The sequence below is a fragment of the Bufo bufo genome, chromosome 4 (genome assembly GCF_905171765.1).
Source record: "Bufo bufo chromosome 4, aBufBuf1.1, whole genome shotgun sequence".
NCBI classification, from domain to species: domain Eukaryota; kingdom Metazoa; phylum Chordata; class Amphibia; order Anura; family Bufonidae; genus Bufo; species Bufo bufo.
The window spans coordinates 106,518,962-106,525,066 of NC_053392.1; the positions used below are offsets into that span (position 1 = coordinate 106,518,962).

The following is a 6,105-nucleotide window of genomic DNA, read 5'->3' on the forward strand; positions in this document are numbered from 1 at the left end:
AGGAAACAATGTATCCCAGGAAGGGTAAGGTGCACTGCTCAAAGACAAATTTTTCAAGCATAGCATACAGACCATTTGCCCTTAATCGCTGCAAAACCAGGCGCACTTGCTTCCGGTGAGTGGTCAAGTCGGGGGAATAGATGAGAATATCATTGAGATACACCACTGCACAGTTGTACAACAGGTCCTGGAAGATATCGTTCACAAATTCTTGAAAAACTGCAGGAGCGTTGCATAGGCCGAAAGGCATGACCAGGTACTCCTAGTGGCCATCACGGGTATTGAACGCCGTCTTCCACTCGTCGCCTTCACGGATTCGGATCAGGTTATACGCACCACGCAGATCCAACTTGGAAAATATCTGAGCGCCTCGGATACGGTCGAACAGTTCAGAAATCAGAGGCAGAGGGTACTTGTTCTTGACCGTAATCTTGTTCAGCCCACGATAATCTATGCACGGACGGAGTGATACGTCTTTCTTGGCCACGAAGAAGAAACCGGCTCCCTCCAGGGATGTAGACTTTCGGATAAATCCTCTCTGGAGGTTTTCCTTAACATACTCGGCCATCGCCTGAGTTTCGGGCAGAAATAATGGGTAAACCCTCCCGCGAGGTGGAGAAGTCCCAGGTAGAAGATCGATCGGGCAGTCATAAGACCGATGAGGTGGTAAAGTCTCAGCCGCCTTCTTACAGAAAACTTCCTCATATGCCACATATTGCGGAGGCAGACCAGACAGTTTCATAGGGACCGGACGTGGAGACGTTGGGCGAACCACCGACAGACAGGAGGAATGGCACTAAGAATATCCTCCGTACGCCAGTCTAATACGGGAGAATGCTGCTGTAGCCAGGGCAATCCCAGAAGCACTGGGTCCATGGAATCTGTCACTGACATAGAAAGATATTTCTTCAGAATGTAGCACCCCGACTTGGAGTTTAACAGGATCAGTCATGAACTGAATAGGTCTGGGCAGGGGTTGTCAATTTACAATAGTTGCCATCAGAGGCTTCGCTAGACGAGTCGTGGATAACTGGCACTGGGTCACCAGGGCTTGATTAACAAAATTTCCGGCTGCGTCGGAATCCAGGAAGGCAGGTACAGATATACTGGTTTTCCTAGAGGACAAGACAACAGGAATAGAAAGTTTGGGAGAATTGTCTCTTTCACCTAGGGTCACTTCTCCCATAGAGCCTAGGCGCAGAAGTTCCGCCTTCTGGAGACAGGTACGAACAACGTGATCCTTTCTGCCACAGTAGAGGCACAAGTCTTCTGCTCGTCGCCGCTGGCGCTCCTGGTCAGAGCGCTTCAGGCGTTCCACCTGCATAGGCTCTTCAGGCGGAACCGCAGCAGGAGTCTGAACAGTCCTCTGGAAGACAGGAGCGAGTCTAGATGTCCGTCTTACTCTTGCGGCTTGAGAGAAACGTTCTCGCAAGTCAATATGTGTGGCCAATGTGACCAAAGCGTCCAGAGAGACAGGAAGATCCCTTCCCGCAAGTTCGTCTTTAATACGGTCATTAGGACCCTCCCAGAATACTGCTTGTTGCGCTTCATCATTCCAGGACAGTTCTGCGGACATGGTACGGAACTGAATGGCGTATAGTCTCACTTTCATTGCACCTTGACGCAGACGAAGGAGCGCAGAGGCTGCAGACGAGGCACGACCTGGTTCCTCAAACACCGTACAGAAAACCGTTAGGAAGGTCTGGAGGTTTGCTTTGCTCCCATATAGGATTAGCCCAGGCTAGAGCTTCTCCAGAGAGCAGAGAGACTAAGAAAGCTACTTTCGCTCGGTCAGACTGGAACTTGTCTCCATGTAGCTCAAAGTGGATCAGGCACTGATTCAGGAACCCTCTGCAGGCTTTCGGATTGCCACTGTAGCGTGGAGGCAAAGGTAGCTGGACAGCAGTTATGCCATGGTGTGAATACGATGCAACAGGATTTTCAGGAGTTGCTGGGACTTGTGGTACGGCAGGAGCAGGTGTAGATAGCGCGTCCAGACGGGCAGATATCGTGTTCAGACACTGCAGCAGGAAATCTTGGCGTTGTAGCTCTTGCTATAAATTTTGCACCACAGGCTTGGGCTTGCCAGCGGGGTCCATGGCCTGAGCAAACTGTAACGCTCCAACGGGTGTGGACCTGCTGTGTGTGCCACTTACCGGTTTGGCTTTGGGCCAAACTTGGGAGCGGAATCCAAGTGTTCCCCTGGTCTTTACCCTTTATCCCGCTCCAAGATGCGGAAGCTGGTCTTAGCTGCAAGGGAGACACCAGGTCGCTACCGCAAGAGTGGTCCCTGTTAAGTGGCAGCTGGCTGAGCAAGCACTGGGGATACAGGCAGGTGGAGCGAGCTGTCGCTGGATGGAAGAAGCGCAGCAGCACAGTCAGATGAAGCAGGGCTGAGTTAGTGATTAAGCAGAACTGGAGCTGTTAGAACAGCTGAGCTGAATAGCTCAGGTGCAGCAGGTGTAACAAGCTGAACAGCAGACAGAGGCATGGTCGACAATCTGAATCATACACTTCAGAGCAGCGAGATACAGGAGGATCAGGCAGAGACGAGGTCAGGATACAGGCTAAGGTCAGAAGCAGGATAACAACACAGGAACTACGAGCTGGAACCTTCGCTGTAGAAAACTACAATATTGCTCAGGCATCATAGGAAGGGGGAAGCACCCTTATAAAGGTGGTGCCTGGCCGGGATTGGAGAGAAGGCGGAATCAGGGGCGTACACGAACCTTTAAAGAAACAGGACGTGTGCGGCTCCTACAAGGTGCAACTGAAGCTGTCGCCACCTGCGACAGTGCAGGAAAGCGGGTCCGGAGCCTGCAGCGGAGAGGAGGAGCCTTGTGTGCAGTTCGACTGAGGTACATAGCAGGATGTGCTGCACGCTGGCGGCTGCCAACTGCCATTGTTACATTTACAATGGCTCCTCTGCCAGTTCTCTGAGGCCAAAACTGCTTTCCCTCACTTCCCATACACACTTACTGTAGCCAGCAGCTCCCTGCCAGCCAATCAGATTGGATTACTGAAAGAAACACGCCCTCACTCTGAAGCCTAATGCAGACATGCAGTGTGAAGGACCGCACCTCTGTCTTCTGTTTACATTAAGTTGGGAGACAGAAAAGCCAAAGCAACAGTCTTTAAAGGGAGCAGTGGAAAGGGATAGGGGACATTAATGAAAGCTGTTATTATAAGGTAATTACAGATATTTTGACAATCATTGACAGACTAACTCAGGTATACAGGCCTAGCTCTAATAAACTAGCAAATAAAAAAAAATATGACAGTTACCCTTTAAATACCCGACATCTATAGAGAATCTTAAGGTCGTGACCAGGAAAAATTACCATAATCTTGGTTAATTTGGCATCGTGCTGATTATGGCATTACATAAAGGGGTTTTCCAGGAATATTAAGGATTGACAGAAGGCCCTGTTCATACTTACCTGCTCCCCACTGCTCCAGTCCTGCATGCTGGCTCCCATTCCTAAAATCTTCCAGTCTCTGGCTCTCTATTTTTCCAGCCAGAGCATGGACATGGTCAGCTGCGCTGCTGCAGTCAGTGACTGGCCTCAGTGGTGAGATGTCACTTGGGATACGTCACTGCTGAAGCCAGTAATTGGATGCGACAGCTCAGTTGAATATGTCTATGCCCTGACCAGAAGATAAGAACGCGGTGCAGATAAGAATGAATCTGTCAGTAGGAGATGCAGGCTGTGGGTCTTCTGTTAATAGTTAATATTCCTGGAAAAGCCTTTTAAGCATTTATTGAAAACTATGTAATGTTTTTGTATAATGTGTACATCAGTCCTCTTCTTCACAGTAACACTGTTTATTATTTCCTGGCTTTTTTTTTTGTTTTCTTAAAAAAATAAAAACCTCCATGAATTTAAGTGGCCTTTTTATAGTCCATAGATTTTTTTCTAATGTTTTTTTTCAGATTTTTTTTTCTCCCTATAGAACTGTCTTTTTGAAGTTCCCTGAAAAGACTGCCATACTTAGAGCATGCTGCGAATAAAAAAAACAAAAAAAAAAAAACATTAAAGCCCTATGTTTGTAGGAAGTTTTATATTTAAATGGGTATTCTGGTAGGTAAAAGTTATCCCCTATCCCAGCGGTAGAACCGACACCAATCATAAGAACAGGAGCCCCATATCCCCTGCAGGCCCTCTGCTGCCCCCCTGAAATGACCGTAGCAGCCTGTCGCACATTGGGTGTGGGTGCTCCATTAGTTTCTATGGGAGTTCTGGGGATAGGTGAGCGCTGTACTTGTCTATCTCCATTAGCTCCCTTAGAAATGAATGGAGCGGCCGCGCACATATGAGACCGACCGCTCTGGTAATTTCTGGGGAGCAGCAGGGAGTACCCCACCCGATCTGATAGTTATCCCTTATCCTGTGAATAGGGGATAACTTTTACCAACCGGAATACCCCTTTAACCGTTACCCAGCATGGAAGATCTTGATGTAAAAATGAATTTAAAAAAATCTAGTGTGACACTTTAACATTTTCTGAACCAACTTAATTCTGTTCTCATTTGTCCAAATGATTCAGATAAAATAAGTTATTGCATATTTGCACGGTCACCTTAAAGGGCCATGTGACTTTTTTTTTAAACAGACTGTTAAAAACAAGCAACAATTCTACTGTGGAAAAGCCATATCCTGTCCTTCTGGTTTTGCCTTCCTCCAGCTTCAGAGGGGTTAATGAAATGTAATCTGTCTAATCTTTTAAGGACGCAGTGTGAAAAAAAAACATTTCAAGGAAAAGTAGGAGGAAAATAAAAGTGAAAAAGTAACGCCCAACGTGGGGCTCGAACCCACGACCCTGAGATTAAGAGTCTCATGCTCTACCGACTGAGCTAGCCGGGCTTCTGACGTTCCTCACTTTCAGAATATCCTGTGTGTGTGAATGAAAAGGCAGCTTCTGCAGTGGGAGGGGAGGGGGCGGGGTGGCTGCTGACACTTCTAGTGAAAGCAGGAAGTGAGTCTTAAACAGGCAAGCATTGGTGGTTCAGTGGTAGAATTCTCGCCTGCCACGCGGGAGGCCCGGGTTCGATTCCCGGCCAATGCAGTCACTTTTTTTATTCTTAATTTTTTTTTTAAGTTATGACTATGGCAGAAACGCTGTGTAGGATACAATCCATGTTGTTCCAGATTCGCTTCACAGATACAACCTTGCTTTGTGTAAAGGTGTGGCTATGTAACCCTGCCAAACCCTCAGGTCAGGGCTGGTGTCTTCGTTCTTGACACACCTAACTGTACGATACATTTATAGGTGAAATTAAAATATCCTATATGAGAAGAACTAGGTTAACTTACATGATGTTCCGATATTTTCACAGATACATGTATGTAGTTATGAGCGTAAAAAGAAAAGGGTCCGGCCAGGGGGGCACCTAGACTTTCTACTTTCTGCTGCCTGAGGCGAAAACGGAAACAGCGCCAATGCCAATTTTTTACCTAGCTCCTTCCCTTCAGCCCATGGCCCTTCGGCTGCCCCCCCTATTGCCCCTACCAGGTGCTGCCTGAGGTGATTGCTTCACCTGGCCTCATTGGTGGTGCGCCCCTGGGTGCGGCTGAAACCATGAGGTATATCATATATAGATCCAGCCTCAGGTTACATGGCACCCTGTGCATGAAGTCTTTTTAGTGCCCCCATCCCCCCCACACGCACATCCACAACCATTATAGGGTATTAAATACACTAGTTGCATCAATTTTAAAATGTAACTTAATTTTATGGAGGAAAGAATGCTTAAGGCTGGGTTCACACGAGCGTGTCCGGATTAGGTCCGGATGCGTCCCGGTGCATTGCGGCAAACCCGCGCGATTAGGTACGCAATTGCAGTCAGTTTTGACTGCGATTGCGTTCCGATGTTCAGTTTTTATCGCGCGGGTGCAATGTGTTTTGCACTCGCATGATAAAAAACCGACTGTGGTACCCAGACCCGAAATTCTTCACAGAAGTTCAGGTTTGGGTTAGTTGTATTGTAGATTTTATTATTTTCCCTTATAACATGGTTATAAGGGAAAATAATAGCATTCTGAATACAGAATGCTTAGTAGGTGATCAATTGAGGGTTAAAAAAAATAAAATAATTAACTCACC

The 6,105-nt window shown here is 47.3% G+C and overlaps 2 non-coding genes across 2 annotated transcripts; one reads left to right on the plus strand and one right to left on the minus strand.

Moving 5' to 3' along the window:
• Positions 1 to 4,792: 4,792 nt before the first annotated feature.
• On the minus strand, positions 4,793 to 4,865 carry TRNAK-CUU. Its single transcript has one exon. It is a non-coding gene; the product is annotated as a tRNA-Lys (tRNA).
• A 131-nt stretch (positions 4,866 to 4,996) lies between these two features.
• On the plus strand, positions 4,997 to 5,067 carry TRNAG-GCC. The gene has a single exon. It is a non-coding gene; the product is annotated as a tRNA-Gly (tRNA).
• The last annotated feature ends 1,038 nt before the right edge of the window (positions 5,068 to 6,105 follow it).